A 20,710-nucleotide genomic window follows, 5' to 3' on the forward strand; every position below is an offset into this window, starting at 1 on the left:
AGCTTATCCCACATTTCTTTGACAGAGTTACAATTCATGACTTTTGTAAATTCGGAATCAGTGATTCCACTAGTGATGGAGTTTAAGGCTTTTGCATTTGCAACATAGGCTTTCCTGTCATCTTGATCTATTGGAAGAGTGGAAGGAATTGGGTATTCATTTAGAACTGAATGCCAAACTTCAGGTCCAAGGGACATTAAGTAGTAGGTCATTCTCTTTTTTCAGAAACCAAAATCGGTGTCGTCGAACAGAGGAGGTCTTCCTGATGCTTCATGATTTTCCATCATGACTACGAATCCTTCTTCAAGCTGTTAGGCTAATACGAAGAAGCCCGCTCTGATACCAATTGTTGGAAACACTGAGAGCCGGGGCGGTGAATCAGTATTTCTTTTCAATTGTTCTTTTTATCAGCAAAAACATTTATATATGGAACACAAAAATAGATAGCTGGAATAAATGCTTTTATTAATATAATTTGTGCAATAAAATAGATACAATATATAAATGGTTGCAATCAGTTGCCAAGCACCAACTTGGACTTTTGTGAGGCTCCAACCTCTAGAGCACCAACTTTGTTTTGCCAAGGCAACAATCCTGGACTTAGGAGCACCAACTCCCAAGGACTCCAATCCTTTCAGTTCTGAGGCGCTAACCCCATGGGCTTCAACCCTTTATTGTAAACTGTCAGAATCTATTTTGTTGTAGTTCTCTGCTCCCAAACCTGCTGAGCTTATGATTCACTTCTGTTCTCCTGCTTCTTCCACCTCTGCCTGAACTTTGGTTTCCTCTAACTCTGATTATTCACACGCACACACACCTTTCCTTGCTTTTTCTATTTTAAATATTTTTGATGCCTTCGATCGTCAGTTTCCTCTTGCCGCTAGCTCTTCGCCTTCCTCAACACTCACTTGATCCTTCGGCTTCCCTCCTTCGGTCGATTTAGCTTCCTCTGCGCTTGCTTGCTTCTTCGGCTTCCCGATCCTTCGGTCTCTTTGGCTTCCTCTGCGCTCGCTTGTCCTTCGGCTTCCTGACTTTCAGCTTCCTGGCTTTCGGCTTCCTCTGTCTCTTCGAGTTCACCAATACTCCAAGGATACGTTAATTCAGAAGAGAGGGCTGAAATACAAAGAAAAAACATTGCATATCAAAACTATAACAGAGAGGCCCTTTTTCAAAATAATATTCATACACTGGACTTTATTGTTTACGGAGAGACTGTACCAGCAAGGAGGCCCCACATGCCACGTCACAATCGCAATCGCAATCGTTCAGGCCCACTGAACTATCGGAAGCATTTATTTATGCATTTGGCCTTAAGAACCCCAGGCAATACATTTATTGGAATACACAAGAATACATGGAAAAAACCCAACCAAACACTTAAGGCCAGACTTCAAATGCATTACGCCCGCATTTATAACTTCAACGGGTCCACTCCTCCACAACGTTATCGCAATCGGCAGATTGTAGCACCATCCTTTTAAGACTTGCAATGGATAACTTCTGACATGGCGAACGCGATATAGCATTAGGGTGTGTTACAATAGGACCATTGGGTCCGCAACATATATCGCAATTGGCGCTTTCAATGCGGCAAGGCCTTAAGCACTTGCGATATGGCGGATGCGACATAGTATTAAGTCATATTGCAATGTTGCAGCGGGTCCGCATACTTTATCGCAATCGGCGCTTTCAGGGGTGACAACCCTTTGTATATTGTGATTACCGCGGATGCGATATATCAATAGGGCATTTCATAATGTTGCAGCGGGTCCGCAATCGCATATTTTAATGTGGCAAGGCTTAGAGCCGAAATACAATGATACATATGAAATACACTAAAAACCTACTTTAAACACTTAGCCAGACTTCAACTGTTTATACACCGGGACATATATATCGTCGGGTCCGCACATGTATATCGCAGTCGGGGGTTTCGGGTAGTGGCACATAATAGAACCCCCCAATATGATTTCTCCGATATATATATACTCTGCCTCTGATAGTATATATTACTCAGCTCCTTTAACTATGTTTATATTATATATTGCTCTGTTGTTTCTCTATGTCCTTCGCTCTTTGTACTCTTCCGCATATATATGTATTTCGCTCTTCCTCTTTGTTCCTCTGATCGGTCTTCCTTTGGATTCTGATAGTTCTTATTTGGCATATATTACTCCCGATACTCTTGATATAGCTCCTCCTGTAGCTCCAATAGCTCTGTTTATGCTCCTCCAATAGCTTTGCTTTGATATTCTGCAATACTCCTCTGATGTGTTGACTCCTCTTTTGATGAATTCCTTCGCCTCCGATAGTCTTTCCAATGGCTTGACTGTCTTGGCTTTCCTCTGGTTTCTCCTCATGGCTTCTTGCTTCCTAGAATATCGCCATATTGACATCAATGACAATCTATATCAATAATGGCCACAGCCTATGGGTGAGTCTCAAAACCATTCTATCACTTACCCATACAAGGGGCTAAAGCCCCTTTGACTCTTACTTAACTGCACGTTCTGCTTTCACATTTTGCGAAGACTTTACATTCTTTACAAAATTATAACAAAAAATTGACCCTAGGGACCCTATCCCAATAGGCCCCCAACACAATTATGGTGACTCACCCTCGAGTCACTTAGCTGACTTCTCTACTTTGTGGGGGAGTTCACTGAACTCCTGCTTCAATGCTTCCAACTCCGTGATGCTCTGTACTGCAGCCTGTTTCACCTCCTCGACTAGTTTTTTTTGTACTTGGTCCTTCCACTGCAAGGCGCATGGTCCTTTGAGTTTGCTGAAAAGATTTAAGCTTTTCTTGAATAGTCTGAGAAATTTGGCTTGCCTCCTTTGTCCATGGTTGAAGTTGAGCCTTTAACACTAATTCTTTTCACTACAATTCCTCAACTTGTGCTTGTATCGTCTTCCCTTCCTGTAAGCACGTGAAGCAGAGGACTAGCACCAAGGTGTGTGCAGTTGCCCTGATCTCATCATATTTCTGTTGGGCCTCTCTGATTTATGTAGTCAATCGCTACAAGTTTGGGTCCTCCTGCAAAGTATCCCACAACTCCATGGCGTTATCAAAAAGAAAGTCGCAGCCTTTGACTGCATTCTCCAGAGTAGCCATGTGCTCCTTGATAGATGCGTGGTGCTTCTTCCTGACCTCTAGTGGAGTAGTCGGTTGCAGTTTCAACTGTAGTTCTGATATCTGCATCTGGAAGTCAAAAGTGACTTGGTCTATTTCATCTTTCGATTCACGCACTGCAGTAGCCAATTTCCTAATCTTTGCCACAACTCCTACATCCTCATGAATATGTAACTCTGGTACTGAATTACATGCTTATGTAATTGTTGCTTCCAGGCTTTGACTTCGCATTGTTAGCTCTTCATTTTCTTTCAGGGCCTGAGCCTTCTTAGTGAATATTTTTTCATTGTTCAACTTAACCTCACTGATCACCACTAGTGCGCGCTTCTCTCTGATTCAAAGCTCGTTTAAGACCCCCTAATGAAGCGCGTGGAGGGTCTGAAGTGGCAGCACGACTAAGTTCACACCTATGCCTTTGATCTTTCCCAGTTGGGCGCGGTATTCCTCTAATTCTGCATGGACTGTACCTTCTGGTAAGGAGATGACTCTGAGGTCCAGAGTCCTTTCTGTCTCCAACACTCTCTTGCTCACCTGTGGCAGGCTCACTTGTACAACACTCGCCTGAATTCTACCTATCTGAATCTGCAACTCGCATAATTCCTTCTCGACGCTCCCCAGCATCTGCATGTACTATTGTTCAAACTGTTGCCATAGTTCTGTTGTGGTGTCTCTAACCTTATCCCCAATTTCATCGAGGTCCCCTTATGTGAGGACCATTGGGTCAATGCACGCGTGCTTGTCTGATTTGTGCTTCTTCCTTGGCCTGACAGTTGTCTCCTTTTGTTGCTTCGATAGCCTAAAAGGAGTGCTCTGTGAGTCACCCCCACCTCCTTCCTGCTCTAACTGCTCCTGCTCTTCAGTATGCTAGGAAGCCAATGCTTTGACTTCCACAGTGTCCTTATGGCCAACGTGCTCTTTTTCAGCAGCTGCCTTAGCAATAGTGTCTTTCTTCTTTTGAGCAGCCTTATCGCACAATGTTGCTTGTTCTACTTCTTTCTTCTTATGCTCAGCTATTGTCTGTGTGGAAGAGCTTTCTCCACCCTTACTGGTACCTATGCCAACATCTGTGGGTTGTCGCCACTCCACTGGCCAACTTCCCACAATCTCCTGCACATTTATCTTTGAAACTAGGTATGGCAACTTGTGCCAGATCTGCTTAGGGTCTCGCCTCGCCCGGATAGAGACATTATGGAAGTCGACCTTAAACTCTGCAAAGGCCCTCAACTGCTCAAACAAGGTTGGGGACAACCTTGGTCTTTGACTTATCACTGTGCGGAGGTCCATCTCGACCAAAATCTAGAAAACTTTGGACTCCATGATCCTCTTTGGATCCTTCATTGCCCACAACAAAGTGAACTTCGCTGCCTCTGATAAATATTCTTCCTGCGGAGGGAACTGACTATCCTCACGTAGTCGCCATGCAACTAATACTATCAGCAACAAGAGCTAGGCATAATGAAACTCCTTGCTCTCCTCCTGTGCTTCGCGGCAGTTCACTAAGAACTCCTTGCAAAGGTACTATTCCTAGTTGTACTGCACCCCCTTCATGCATTGTACAACCAACGAAATTACTGGTGTCGGAACCTTGTCCGTGTGACATTTCCTCATGATCTTTCCAGCTAAAATTTGAGCGGCAAACTGCACTGCTTAGTCTTGAATTGAGCAGATAGAATATCCATGCAACTTCTTGATTAGCCCAAACTCAAATTTCATTTTATCCGCAATATCCTTTTCTTTGCTCTTACTTGCAAATTCCTTAGCTGGATCCACCCCTTTATAGGGAAACTTTGTAATTCTATGAATCAACATGTCTGTTATGGGGATGGGTTCGCCTAACCATAAACACCCATCGTGCACCAGCGCGAGCAACTAGCGCACACAGACGGTATTGATAATTGACCGGTGAAAGTGTGGCATATACAACATATGTAGTAATCTCGCTTGCTTGACGCCTTTAACCCATTTCATCAGTTCCAGCCTTGTGACCCCAGTTTCTTCGTAGTAAATCTTGGTCATGTATTTATTGGTGGTCAAGTGAGGGAATTTCTCGTAGTCAGTGAGATCCCAATCTTCCATCTTTAACACCGAGATATGCGCTAAGAACGCGCCTTCAAAAATTATTTCTTCCTATAACAACAGTGTAGAGATCATGAATTTCCCCGAATATGGGTCCTTGGTTACCTTGGCTTTCCCTTTCCACGGAGGGATATATGTTGGGATCTGTGTGATAGGCTCGCCCTCCTCGGCATCTAGTTCTTCGATGCCATCGCGAAGATCTTCTGCTTCCAAATCCATTGGTTCTTCCGGCTGCTTTGCCTTGTCCTTCCTTTATTTCTGTCGAACCTTCGGGTTCTTCCTTAGTGACTGCCTCACCTATACAAGTTTCTTCTGCTTCTCCTTAGCATCTGATTTCTTTGGCCTACGCGACCTTGGCATCTTAGGCACAGAGGGCGTAACTTCCATGGACACGAATTCAAGGCCTTCCGCTTGAGAAACAACGACTTCAGAACTAACTGGCTTAGACATTTTTTCAAGGATAATCTTTTGGTTCCACTTAGGTAAGGTTGCAGATAAAGGGCTTGAAGCTAAATCCTCCCAAACCTGTCGATTCATATAGCGGGAACAAGAAGGCTCATACACAATCATCATAAGGCAAAGTGTTCTTCGGCAAACCAACATGCCAGATTTATAGGTGGTTTCGAATTGAAATCTGACTATTCCCTCCATTTTTTTTATCATAAATGCCTCTTTGGCGGCAGATCTCCAAAGATTTTCGCCATAAATGTTGCCTATCCGCTCCTCCTAACAGGATTTTTGCTATCCTATCATGAACAGTGACTCCAATGGCTATTTTTGGACCCAGCTGTGCAACACCACCCCTTGTGGCGCAGCTCGTCCATCGCATCTTTGTCTATCACAACTTCTTCTGTCGCACTACTTGCGTCCATCGTGCAACCACCTTACTGTATTTTCCTCCCCTTCGGGAAATGTAGTTTATAGTCTTGCTCTTCCTTGCAACTGCCTGGAGTGCTAAGATTGTCCTGCGACCATGTAGTCATTGCGCGGGGCCAGGATCCCTTGCATACAACTTCAACCAACTTCCATTCACTCTTCCAGGGAATGGCTCCCCATTCAGCTTCGTGAGCTGAACTCGTGATCTCCTTAACAACATATGGCCCTAACCAATGCATTTGAAATTTCCTCGAAAACTTTGTGAACTTGTTGTCATATAGCAGCACCAAATCATCCACCTTGAAAGTGCACAGCTTAATATGCCTATCACGTTAGGCTTTTTCTCGTTCCTTCTGCACTTACCGGTGAAATCATGCAAGAAAGTGATCATCTTCTAGCTCCAATAATTGCACGAGCCATTCCTCCAAGGTATCGCGATCCGCCATCTCTGTCAATGTTGCAATACGCAGGCTTGGCACAATATACTCCATAGGCATTACTGCCTCAATGCCATAGACCAACTGAAACAGAGTTTGGCATGTCAACTTCTTGGAGGTCGTTCGATATGCCCATAGAACTGTTGTTATGCGCACGTCCAAGTCATTCCTCTGTGCATTGTAAATATTTGTCAACGCGTTCTTCATAATCTTATTGAATGCTTCCACAGTCGAATTGGCTTAGGGATGATAGGGCGTACTCTTTTGATGGTATACCTGGAATTCTTCAAGCATCACACTGATTGTTTCTGTTAGCTCTGCTACAATCTTCAGTGCTTAAAGGTCAAATTTGGGTCTGGTGATGGGTTTATGCCGAAAAGGAGCACCCAACAGTCTTTTCACCTTCTCTTCCTTCAATTTTCTCATAAACTCTTAGCCCTCTATTTCTCTGTTTTCCTCCTGAAACTTCTTCATTCCTCGCCTTATCCATATTCCCCTGCTTAATTCCTTTTTATCCCACTGCCTCTGTTTTATCTTTATAAAATCTGCATAACCTTTTTCTTTAGTTCCCGGGCATTTAACCTATGGACCCGCGCCCATATAACCTTCTGCCGTGACCATAGCCGTTGATTGCCGCATTTTAATCTAACGTTCTTCGTCTTTTCCCCTCGCATTAAACGTCGTTCGTCTCCCCGTCGTTGATCCTGTCCGTCGCACGATTGGGCGGTAGACGCTTCCCCTCATCGCGTGACCTGTGCACTTGTTAACCCGTGGGGGGCGGCGGTTTTCGTCCACCACGCGTCGTGATCTTACTGGATTGCGTAGACATATACGGAAATCGTCGAGCCCCAGTAGGCGGTGCGAGGAAACCACCTACCGCCTAAAACCGCCATCCCCGCTATTTAAACCTCGCGCACCTTTCGCTCCTGATCGTCGTCGGATTTGCTCGACTGTGATCTGACGGCTGACGATTGTCTTCGCCTGTCCGCCTCCCAATTCCTCCCGCCAACGATCTCCGCCGTTCATTTGCTTGATCCAACGGATGTTGTTCCCTAATCTATGCATGCCTCCGCCATTCTGTCTACGCCCACTGCCTGCTCTGTGCTCCCGAAACACGAAGATGGCCAGCTACCAGTCCCTGTACTGCCTATATTAAATATTCAAACTAACTCATTCAAGAAGCAGCATGGCCGAGAAGGAAATAGGACAACCTCAAGCAGTTAAAGCATTTATCAATTATGGGTTTCTTTCAGTCAACGTACCACCTGCTCAGGAAGGACAATGGAGTATCAGAAAAGATCAAATTTGTCCATTAAAGCCAACAGATTTCAGTAGAGCCCCATATCTAAAAATTAATGTGTTAGGTGGTCCATTATGACCCCTTCTCGTGTAATACAGCACAATGTTTTTGTAACCAACCTCTATATATACCCAAAATCGAGAGGTTGATGGTTGATGAGTGTTATTTTGTTGTAAGGTTCAACTTCTGGAGACTGTAACTACTGTGATACCTACAGCGTCTGGTCTTCATTTTCAGCTAATGCAAGCTTCTTTTGATGTTAATTGCTCACTGTCCACTTTTTCTTCTTTGTTCCAGGCTATGCCTGTTATGCATTTATTCATTTGTTGTAGATGTTTAGCATTAGAGGGGTTGTCATCCCACCTTTGTCTTAGAATCTAGTTAGTTTCATTGAATGTGTATGTAGGTTTCTGTTGTTTTAATGCCAGAGAGCTGTCATCCTGTCTGTGCATTAGGAGATAGATTTATAGACCTTTTAATTGGTTGCAGCTGGCCATCACAAGGTCTTGTGCATCCGCTGGTGTGATCAGTGTTCTCCATCATCACATTTGCCTTAAACTGTGAGTAATTTGTGGTCTAAAGCCTTATAGTCTGGGGGTGTTCACCCATGTTTGGGGTTAAGCATAGTGAAAGTGGTTATCTGGCTTGAATATGCAACATTTCTTTCATTCATCCACCATTTTTCCAACATTTTTGCTGAGTTTGTAATGTTCTCGAGCATCTCTGATATACAACCTAGGAGAGTTTCTTGGGGTGATAAGATTAATTGGCGCCGTTGCCGGGGAGAGGAGAATTGAAGCTCAGCTTCCCTGGGAGAACGACACAGCTTCAAGCTTTGATGATAGACAAGGTTTGAACACAGTTTCTAGTTGTAATCATCTATCTGGCGACTCCACTGGAGGAAGACCATCCTTTGGTGACTCCACATTGAAGTTCTGGCTCAGTTTGTGAGGCATGCTCGAAGAGATCTTCAAAAATCATCAGCTGAACCAGTGCTTGATCCTGAGAAGATCGTTCAGTAGAAGAAAATATCGCACTAAGGAGCATCAGAATTAGGTAAGCCTTGGAATTTTTATGTATCTCTGCTAGTGTAGAAATACCTTCAGAGATTCATATAGCTCCTTAGTCATTCATTTCCCTTTCGGACCTCAGTTGAAAGAAGCATCCATGCTACCCATCACATTCCTCTGTTTCTGTCATTCTTTTCATTGATTCATTCCACTCAGTCCACCAGTATCCCTTTCGTATACCTCAGTCATGGCAGGCCAGCAAGCCCTCACAAAGATAGAAAGAATAGTTGTTGCTAGGTATGGGTCCTTAGTCTTGCCTACCCCTTTGAATGCCATGCCTGTAGGGGATTATCAAGAATACATGCCTAAGTTTACTGGTTTAGAAGGAGTATCAACAGAAGAGCACCTTGAATCTTTTTATTGTTATGCTGATAATCTAGATATTAGTGAAGAGGATGTATGGATGAGGGTTTTTGTTCAAAGCCTAGATGGGGAAGCTAGAAAATGGTTTAGAGAATTACCCCCTAGGTCCATAGCAGACATTGAGGCCCTAGATGATGTGTTCTTAAAGCACCGGGGAAATAATAAAGATCTACTCTTTTATTATACTGAATTTGGGAACTTGCAGAGAGAATATGGTGAGCTGTTGTCTGAATTTAACATCAGATTCAATCATATGTACAACAGAATGCCAGATGAAGTAAGACCCACCCCTGCTTCTGCCATGCTCACTTATGCCTTCGATGCTTAGTTCTGCCTGTTGTTAAGAGAAAGAAGATGTACTTCTTTGGCTGATATGCAAGATGCAGCCTTTGAAGTAGAAGCAAACATCATTGCTGCAGAAAGACTCGAAGGTGATGATGAAAGGAGAAGATAGGGAGGAGTGTCCTCATCATCCTCAGAGCCTGAGATTGATGAATTAGTTAGAATGATAGAGTTTTTTGCCTCTGAAGTTTCCAAGCTAAAGGCCGAGCAGTATTCTGAAGAAGCAGGAGTTCGTTGCGACTTTACTCTTTCAAAGCTAAATCCATATACAGGAGCACATGAACATTTGCAGATTTTGCAAAGAAATAATGTTACAAATGAAGATAAAAGGGTGAAGACCCTTTGTCAAAATATAGTCATGGAAGAAGAGCATCCTGATGAGGAGGTCCATGGTTTGGAAGGTGCTCCTTTCCTAACCAGGGCTGCTTATGAGAAAGCAATATCCAAAGGCACTGCTCGTGAGCTTGTTGTAGCTGCAGAACAATAAGCAGATCAGCAGCAGCAATCAGCAGCTGACCCCTTTGTCCTCCAAGAATCTATGCTCGATGCTAGCTCATCTTCACATGGCTATGCAGATCTACAAAGTAGCCAACCTGCTTTTGTCCCCAGACCAGTGATCAAGAAGGGAGAGGAAAGCTCCCCATCATTTTTGGTCCCCCTGCCTGCTCAGAAGACAATCCCTCACAGTTGCCCCTTGAACACTGAGGCAGAAAAAAATTCAATGCTCAAGGCTGAAACTGATCATCTCAGTCTTGATATTCTGAAACCTGCTCAGATGGCCTCCACACAGATTGAGAAGGAAGCTTATCGGATGACAGAGGAAGAGGGTGTACAGTTGTGGGACTCCTCCTTGGATGAGGATTGTTCAAAGAAAGATTTAGGAGCAGATAATGTCTCTGTGTCCTCCACACATGAACACATTGGTACACCATTCATATTAATTGTGTAGGCCACAGAAGACACATACAAGTACACAACAAACATGGTTATTCAGCAGGTGTACAAAGGCTCCCAAGAAGAACATCCAAGGAAGAAAGCACACAGAAGGGGGATGAAATTTGATCCATATCTACCTATTAAGCTCAAATGTCCTAAACTGTTTGAGGTAGAGGATCAAATAAATCCTGTTTTGCAGCTCTATGATGAAGGGGCCGAGAGCAAGAGAAACAATTTTGATGGCCCATCAGTTGGCCAGTTTTTGAATATTTATGTTGTTTAAGGCTTTCAAGTCTTAGTGATTGTAATCATGTTCTTTTACAGGTTTCTATTGTAGGCTTAGTTGACTCCATGCCCAATGGATACTAGGCATAGTTTTGAAAGCTGATTTTGCATGAAGGCATTGGTCTGCAATTCTTGAGACCTCACAGGGAGGATCTCATCCCTAGAAGGAGCCAGTGTTATCTCTGCTACAATCTTCAGTGCTTAAAGGTCAAATTTGGGTCTGGTAATGGGTTTGTGCCGAAAAGGAGCGCCCAACAGTCTTTTCACCTTCTCTTCCTTCAATTTTCTCATAAACTCTTAGCCCTCTATTTCTCTATTTTCCTCCTGAAACTTCTTCATTCCTCGCCTTATCCATATTCCCCTGCTTAATTCCTTTTTATCCCACTGTCTCTGTTTTATCTTTATAAAATCTGCATAACCTTTTTCTTTAGTTCCCGGGCGTTTAACCTATGGACCCGCGCCCATATAACCTTCCGCCGTGACCATAGTTGTTGATTGCCGCGTTTTAATCTAACGGTCTTCATCTTTTCCCCGCGCATTAAACATCGTTCGTCTCCCCGCCGTTGATCCCGTCCATTGCGCGATCAGACGGTAGACGCTTCCCCTCATCGCGTGATCTGCGCACCCGTTAACCCGTGGGGGCAGTGGTTTTCATCCGCCACGCGTCGTGATCTTACTGGATCGTGTAGACATATACGGAAACCGCCGAGCCCCAGTAGGCGATGCGGGGAAACCACCTACCGCCTGAAACCGCCATCCCCGCTGTTTAAACCTCGCGCACCTTTCACTGCCGATCGCCATCGGATTTGCTCAACTGCGATCCGACGGCTGATGATTGTCTTCGCCCGTCCGCCTCCCGATTCCTCCCGCCAATGATCTCCGCCGTTCATTTGCTTGATCCAACGAATGTTGTTCCCTGATCTGCGCATGCCTCTGCCATTCTGTCTACGCCCACTGCCTGCTCTGTGCTTCCGAAACACAAAGATGGCCGGCTACCAGTCCCTGTACTGCCTATATTAAATCTTCAAACTACCTCATTCAAGAAGTATCATGGACGAGAAGGAAACAGGACAACCTCGAGTAGTTAAAGCATTTATCAGTTATGGGTTTCTTTCAGTCAACGTACTACCTGCTCAGGAAGGACAGCGGAGTATCAGAAAAGATCAAATTTGTCCATTAAAGCCAGCATATTTTAGCAGAGCCCCATATCTAAAAATTAATGTGTTAAGTGATCCATTATGACCCCTTCTCGTGTAATACAATAGAGTGTTTTTGTAACCAACCTCTATATATACCCAAAATCGAGAGGTTGATGGTTGATGAGTGTTATTTTGTTGTAAGGTTCAACTTCTGGAGACTGTAACTACTGTGATACCTGCAGCGTCTGGTCTTCATTTTCAGCTAATGCAAGCTTCTTTTGCTGTTAATTGCTCACTGTCCACTTCTTCTTCTTTGTTCCAGGCTGTGCCTGTTATGCATTTATTCATGTGCTATAGATGTTTAGCATTAGAGGGGCTGTCATCCCACCTCTGTGTTAGAATCTAGTTAGTTTCATTGAATGTGTATGCAGGTTTCTGTTGTTTTAATGCCAGAGAGCTGTCATCCTGTCTGTGCATTAGGAGATAGATTTACAGACCTTTTAACTGGTTGCAGTTGGCCATCACAGGGTCCTGTGCATTTGCTGGTGTGATCAGTGTTCTCCATCATCACATTTTCCTTAAAATGTGAGTAATTGGTGGTCTAAAGCCTTGTAGTCTGGGGGTGTTCCCCCATGTCTGGGGTTAAGAATAGTAGAAGTGGTTATCTGGCTTGAATATGCAGCATTTCTTTCATTCATCCACCATTTTTCCAACATTTTTGTTGAGTTTGTAATGTTCCCGAGCATCTCTGATATACAACCTAGGAGAGTTTCGTGGGGTGATAACAGTTTCATTCAGAAAGTGTGTACCCCTATCACTCATCAACACCTTAGGGCACCCAAAGCGTGTCAAGACATACTCGAACAAGAACTTCGCAGCAATGGTAGCAAAAAAATCCTTCACCAGTTGTGCCTCTGCCCATCTCGTTGAGTACTCTGTTGCAGTAATAATATACCTTGCACCCGTCTTCTTTCCTAGTGGTTGTATCAGTCCTATAAAATCAATAGCCCACTTATCAGATACTTGAAATCACACCTGAAGGTTTAGGGGCAATTCATCTCTTCGTAAAGGATTTCCCGTCCTTTGGAAAGCATCGCACACCTTGCAGTATGTCTTAGAATCCTTATGTGATGTCGACCACCATAAATCTGCATGCAAAATCTTCTGCGCAATCGTTTTTCCTACATAGTGTCCTCCCGCCGCTCCTCCATGTGCTTCGGCGAGGATACTAGCACACTCAAACTCTGGAACATACCTTCGCATCATTTCATTTGTTCCTATCTTATACAAGTAACCCGAAATCACCGAAAAATCTGCAGAGCGGACCACTAATTCTTTCTTTTGTTGAGTGGAATACCCTTCCGAAGCTGTACCCGTGGTTAAAAATTGAATGATATCAGAAAAATGGTCATCCGCAACATGCACAGCAAAGAGCTGCGCATCCGACAATCCTTCCTCCAAACTATTTGGTTCTTCATCTGTTTCAATCATTGACAGGTGGTCTAGTTCTGCATTCAGCCTTCTAGGCTTCACAATTACTTCAAAGTCATACTCCTGAAACAACAACAAGCATCAGCAGATTCCCCCCCAACACAGGCATATTGACCAAGTACTTCAGCGCGGAGTGGTCGGTATACATTTTAAAATGTGTGACCAACAAATAATGCCGAAACTTTTGCAGTGCGTAAACCATCGCCAACCCTTCGCGCTATGTAGTGGAATAATTCTTCTCAACCTTTGATAACTTTCTTCTCGCAAAAGCTATTGGATGATTAATTTCTCCTTCTCCTGCCTGGGTCAATACTGCACCGAGTGCAATGCAAGAGGCATCCACATGCACATGGAATTATTTTTTCCAATCCGGGAACATCAAGATCGATGCAGTCACCATCTTCTCTTTCAATACATCAAGGTTGCACTAACATTCTTCATTCCAAAAAAATTTCGCATCTTTCTTCAATAACTTTTCCATCGGCACAGTTATCTGAGCATAAGCCTTGATAAACTTTCTATAATACCCAGTGTGCCCCAATGTCGCACGTAGCTTCTTTACATTCCTAGGAGCTTCCAAATTCACAATCACAGCGATCTTCGCAAGGTCCACCATCAATCCCTGCTTACATACTGCATGTCCAAGCAATATTCCAAAGGGCACACATAATATGCACTTCTTCAATTTCAGCGCGATCTGATATCTGTGGTATGTATCCAGCATAAGGCGCAGACTTGCAACATGGCATTTTACCAATCCAAACATAGTATAATCGTCAAAATAAACCTCCAAAAATTTGTGAATAAACTCCTTAAACGCCGTGATTACTACCCTGGAGAAGATTACAGGTGCGTTCCTCAATCCGAATGGCATTACTGTATATTGAAAGCAACCCCACTTCGTCGCAAAAGTTGTCTTTCTTCGATCTTCCAGTGCGATCTTAACCTAATGGTATCTTGAGAACCCATTAGTGAACGAATAAGCCTCTTGTCCTCCAACATTCTCTAACACTTCATATGTAAATGGTGTTGGAAACAGATTGTGCACGCATGCATCATTCATCTTTCTTAGGTCTACGCATATCCTAATTTTGCCTTTTTGTTTATTTTCTTGGACAACCATTGGGCGCACCCAATCAGATTCTTCTATTGGTTCAATAATTTCGGCATCCAACATTTTATCAAGCTCTTGGCGCACCTTTTCTTTATACTTGGGATTGAGTCGAAAAGGTCTCTATTTGACAAGCTTCGCTTGAGGTTTCAAAGTGATCTTCATTACGCCCAATCTCCTACGATCCCCTTTAGGTCCGAGAACTTTGTTGGGAATAGATCTTGGTATTCACGTAGCAATTCAGTCACCTTATCAACTGTATCTTCTTCCTAATCGTCTCCTATCTTCGTGAACTTAGGCTCTACTTCAAATCCAATATTTACTTGTTTAGTTTTCAAAGGCTCTGATATATTCGGGTTCTCGGCTTTCGGTCGTTCAACTTCGCGTTGTCCTTCTGTCTCTGGGATGTAAATTATCCACGGGACTTCAACCAACTACACCGCCAGAAGTTCGGGAACAAAGAGGTGCAACTATAAAAGAATCCAAGGGTCAACTAGATGTCGCAGGTCACGGTTGCGACCAGCTATTCAATCAGGCAATGGGCCTATGGGATACATTACAGGAGGACCTTAAGCTGCAACAGTTTAACACATAGATCATGGAAGCGCAACATAAATATGATTAAATTAGTACGACTGCGCGGACATTAGCGCCAGTCCAATGCTTCGCACGCTTGCAGGAAGGCAACGTGATTCAGATGCAGATCCAAGAGTTACAAAAAAAGTAGTCCCTGCTAAGAGACCGACTTCAGCCTTGGACAGAGGAAGCCAACCAACTTTCACAGAATATTCATGAGAAGTTGAAGGCCATGTAGCAAACCCAGCGGACTACGCAACTTGCAGTGGAGGGGCCAACCACAGAAAAATTGGTCCAGGAGGTACAACAAGCAGTAGAATAAAGTACCGCGGAGCTTCAAACATTGACTAAGGCATTAAGCGAACTCTGCCAGAAAGTGGAACAACTAGCTGAGTGACTCGAGGGCGAGTCACAATCTTTGTGTTGGGGGCCTGTTGGGATGGGGTCCCCAGGGGTAGAATTGAATTAATTTAGTCATTTTTTGTAAAGAATTTTGTAAAGAATGTAAAGTCTCCACAAAATATGGATGTGGAGCGCGTAGCTAGTCAAGAGTCACAAGGGCCTTAGCCCCTTGTTTGGGTAAGTGATAGGCGGTTTTGAAGACTCACCCATGAACCGGGGGCCATGGAATTGTATTAGAATAACTATAAATAGTTGAGTCATAGCGAGTCTTAGAGATAACAAATAACTGATAATGAGTAGTATGAAGGAATGAATGATGTTGTAAGGGTTTGATAGATAGGAAGGTCTGTTCCTGTTAGTAGCGAAGGAAAGGCTCTGCAGTTGAGTGTGCAGAGGCCTGGAAGAGTCCATAGTTGAGTGCGTGGACCCCTGCAACTGAGTGCGCAGGGTAGTTGAAGTCTGTACTGGACATATTCTAATGAATAAACATTGATTTTGGGTTGGAAATACTTGCATCTATCTGTTTAATTGTTATGTCACTTTCACTACTGTTTTTGTAATTCAATGTGTTTTTTCCACACAAATCGGGTTAATTGAACATGTTTATGCTTAACAATATGATTGAATGATATTCGCGAAGATCTAAACCTATTTTAGGTTAGTTTTAGATAAGGAAGATAGGTCTACGCGACAATAGATCTAGATCTCAGAAGCCCTAGAAGACCTATTCAGTTGCACAAAAGCAGCAAACAAATCATGTTAGGGCTTCATTAATGCCATTGGCTGGTCCCGCCAATAATTGAAGGTAGTTAGGGCCGAATAAGCAGTCTTATCTCTATTGGAAGGTTAGATCTGTGCAAAAGCATATGTAAGGCACCGAAATACATCACACTAGTCTCTGGATGTAGAAACTTGGTTCTTGCATCCCCAATACTACTTCGGGTGAGACTGTGACCTGCGCTATGCAGGTTTCTACCGCAAGGGCCAACAATGTAGGGTTTTGTTGGTTGGCGCAACTAACTCAGAACCTGGGTCAAGACCCCTTAAGCCAACAATGATCTAGCCATTATTTGATTATTCTCCCCTACCTCTTAGTGATTTAGGCTTTAGGGTCCATACAGGGCACAAAATTTGCAACCCAAGCCTCGTTTCTCTGCATGACCGACCAAAAGGATAGCTCACGCTCCTAAAACCTACGATAGGTCTAAAGTCATGACCTGCGACCTGTGCGATATATGTGACATGTCCCCCATCAATCTATGCGACCTATGACCCCGTGACTTCTGCGACCTATCTGTCCCTGTGACTCTCGTGACTTGCAACCTAGCAACTTACCTAAGTCTGCGACCCAGTTAACTCAAGTCGCAAGGTCACTCATTTCACTCCTTTGTTTCTTCTGACTCCTATCCTATGTGCACCCAACAACCTCCCTTCAAGCTAAACTTTAGCCCGAGGCTTTGCCTAGTGTTCCGAAGTTCTAATCATGTTTTGCTATTTGTAATACATTATTCATGTCATCTCTCTCATCGTGGGATTGCTTGTTTGACATGCCAGGTGACGATGATCTCCAGTGCATTTCAATTTCTTCTTTCTCTGGAGAAATGACACCTTCAGTAGTCAAACCTTCTCACAAGAGAAATGAAAGCAATATCTAGGAAAGCCACTAAGGCCCACCACCTCCTATCTATAGGGACACTGCATGAAAATCAATAAGACAACCAAACTCTCCTAGTTTGACATGTATGTAGATTTTTTCTAAGCAGGACATCCTTGAGGACCAATAAGACTTTAAGTTATACCTCAACGTTAAGAGGTCTAGGCTCCATAAAATGGCCTCACTTCTGCCTATCTTCCCATGTGCAAAGACCATCGACTGGATTATAAATAACACTGACCCATATCGGTGGGTAGTAAGGAACCATATAGGTGAGGCCTTCACAACTATCTCATCCGAATACATTGTTGCTTATTACAGGTTTCCAGATAAAGAAGAGACCTTTAATACCAAGTGGTTGTTAGAATTCCCAGTACCAACAAAAGATATTTTAAGGTCTTGGTGGCAAGACCCTTCTAAGTTCTAGGTGAAAAATGATCAAGTGTATAGGACAAAAGGCCTTAAGAAAGTTTACCAGCTCATGGCTGCAATGATGAATTGATTGTACGGGAGGCCTGACATCGATACCTTTCTCAGGACATGGGTCCCTATCATGTACATTGTCGCCACCAAAGGCACAATCTTCAACTAGGCTAGCATCCTTGCTTCCACACTGAAGACCAGCATACATGCGACAAAGTATATTGAGGTGGATCAACCATCAAAATTATATATGGAATCATACCTATTAGATGTGGTATGTGCAAGGTGTCATTTCGAAAGTTGGAGTTATAACTGGACAACAAGTGCAGCAAAACCTGTGCATCAACATTATAAGATATTTTGGGACCCAAGCTACAAGAGTGTGCTTGAGTCCACTTCTGAGTCTTTCATTGCCCCTTTATACCAGTTGCTCTTTGGAGAAGACCCTCCTTGCATGTCAAAGAGAGATATGGAGACAATTACCAGTATAACGGATTGGTTTCCCATACAGGAGGGCATGTTCATCAGGGTCTTCGGCTCATACAAACCTCCTCACTTATTTCCCATGTTTGCCACAGACAAATTACTACTAAAGAAAGTATGATACCAGATGACTACAAAGTTCTCTAAGACACTGAATAGGGAAAGAAAAATCCCTAGCCTACCTTCCCACTAACCATTGGAGCGTATAATGTTGAAATATTAAGGAAGTCGAAGCAGAGGTCGAGGACATGAAGGGATTTGATTTTGTGACTCTAAGTCACTGTACGTATGACCCCAAAAGGATGGTAGTCGCGCATTGTAAGAAGGCTAATTTTAACTATTCATACTCACATACCAAATAGTGTCATGAAGATAAGGTCAGAAATTGGTACAATGCAGCCAGAGAATTTAGCACAAGTGAGCTACAAGAAAAGGAAGACGAGAAGATTGAGCACTCCTGGGAGAACACAAGCCTACAATCAAGGTCTTCCTTGCACAAGAGAAAAGGGGAGCGACAAAAGGTAAGTGGGAAACTTAAAAGGCATAAAAGTGAGGAACTAGAAGACCCTCCAAGCGAGCAAGAGGAAGAGGAAGACGGTGAAACTCCAGAAGAAAGAAATGTGACCCTAGCCAGGCAAAAGTAGGAGTTGAAAAGGAAAAGAGAAGAAGAGTTGAGGAATTCACAAATATCAAGTGATCAACAACTTAAGGACCTTCAAGAGAAGCAACTTGAGGAAGAAAGAAGGAAGGAACAACAGGAGGAAGAATGACTGAAAAAGGAGGAAGAAGAGTGATGGTTCCAAGAAGAAAAGGAAAAGGAGAGGCAAGAGCAAGAAGAGCTAGAAAGGAAGAAACAAAAAGAAGAAGAACTTAAGAGGAGGCGAAAGCAGGAAGAGCATTAAATGAACAGGATAGAAGAGGAACAGAGGATAAAGACTAATGAGGAAAAAAAGAAATAGGAAGAAGAGGATGTAAAGAAAAGACATGCGGGGATCAACTAGAAAAGAAAGCAAGATCTCCAACAACATCAATAACACCAAGAGTCTAACACACATGTTGAACTTCCTCCATTAGATGTTCCTCCATACACCCCAATTACAGGAGGGAAATTACCTCTTAAGGAATTGGGAATTCTTGATTAAGTAGAAGGGGAAGTATTGAATCTCACAAGACTTACTTTTGACCAAGTCAATTGTAAGATTATGCATGAAAGAAGAAAGTATGCAAGGAACCTTGCAGAACCCTTGTCCGTGACCATAGAGAAAGACATTGTCCTAGATACTACTGTAAATCCAAAGATGATTGCTCTGGATGGAACTACATTTGTAGCTGCTACTGAGAAAAATGTGGGAAGAATGAGCAAGGAGATCACAGAACTTTAGGGCAAGCTCTACACATTTGCACAGAGAGTTGCCAAGGCAGAAGAAGACAGGAAAAAGAAGAAAATAAATTCTTGCGCCTTTCTCGCTCAAGTAAAAAATAACTATATGCATCAATCAAGGAAGAAGTTGAGACCCTGAGAGAATCCATGGCAGTGGTCTATGAGGAGATGTTGAAGTTGAATCACACCATGTCCCCTATCCTAGCCATACAAACTGATAGGAAGGAAAATTCTGCCATGCTAAAACAAGCTGTTAGTTCTAGTCTTCATAGCCTGTCACCAGGGATCAACATGAGCTCTTACTATGTCTGGTTTTGTTAGATGTTTTGCACATGATGTTCAGCAAAAAACATGTCACAAGTGTGTCCATTAGAAGAAGCTCAGAAAAATATTTCCAACGGTATATCACACTCCCGTAACCGGCTCCCGGATTAGAAGATATGATCGAAATGAATGAGTGATTCTTGGTTATGCATGTTTTGAGGTCAGTTGCTACACACAATGACAAGTTTAGTAAAAAATCAGTTTCTGAAAGAATGGTAAGGAATTTTTCAAAAGTGAAAGAGGTTTTTGTTCATCACATACCAAATAACAAAAACCTCCTTCAGTTTATGCACAGGTGCTACTATGTGGGAGATATACAGTGATATTTGGAGCCTACATTTAAACAAAGCAAAATTTTCATATTTTTTACTGTTTTAGTCATTTTAGTGCGGGGCCATTTTACAACAGATGGAAAGTAATTTTGAGAAACCCAAAGAGGTTTTTGTTAATAACGAGCCATATAACAAAAACCTCTTTCATTTTATTCACAGGTGTCACGAATTGGGATATGTGACTAGATCTTTACAACTCATTTTCACAGATTTAAATTTTTAATGATTTTCTGTTTTAGAGATGATTTTGTGGAATAGATTGCGAGCAACTGGAAACAAATTTCCCAAATTTGAGAGAGGTTTTTCTCCAACATGACCTTATCTACAAAAACCTCTTTCATTTTTGTAACAGGTGCTATGGTTTAGGAGATACGAGTTCATCTTCAACACCTATTTTTAGAAATTCGGCCCAAGTTTAATGTAACTGATTCTATTTTGAAGAAAATGGTTGAGCTCAATCCCTTAATACAAGGATGAGAAAATGGATATATTTTATGAATTTTATAGTGTAGGGGTTGGATTTTGGTAGAAGGTTGGACTTTTGAGAAAGCCTTGAGCTTCATTGTACACTCATAT

This window comes from Pinus tabuliformis, chromosome 3_2 (assembly GCF_031772625.1).
Source record: "Pinus tabuliformis cultivar Carrire ecotype Pingquan chromosome 3_2, CPIR1, whole genome shotgun sequence".
NCBI lineage: Eukaryota > Viridiplantae > Streptophyta > Pinopsida > Pinales > Pinaceae > Pinus > Pinus tabuliformis.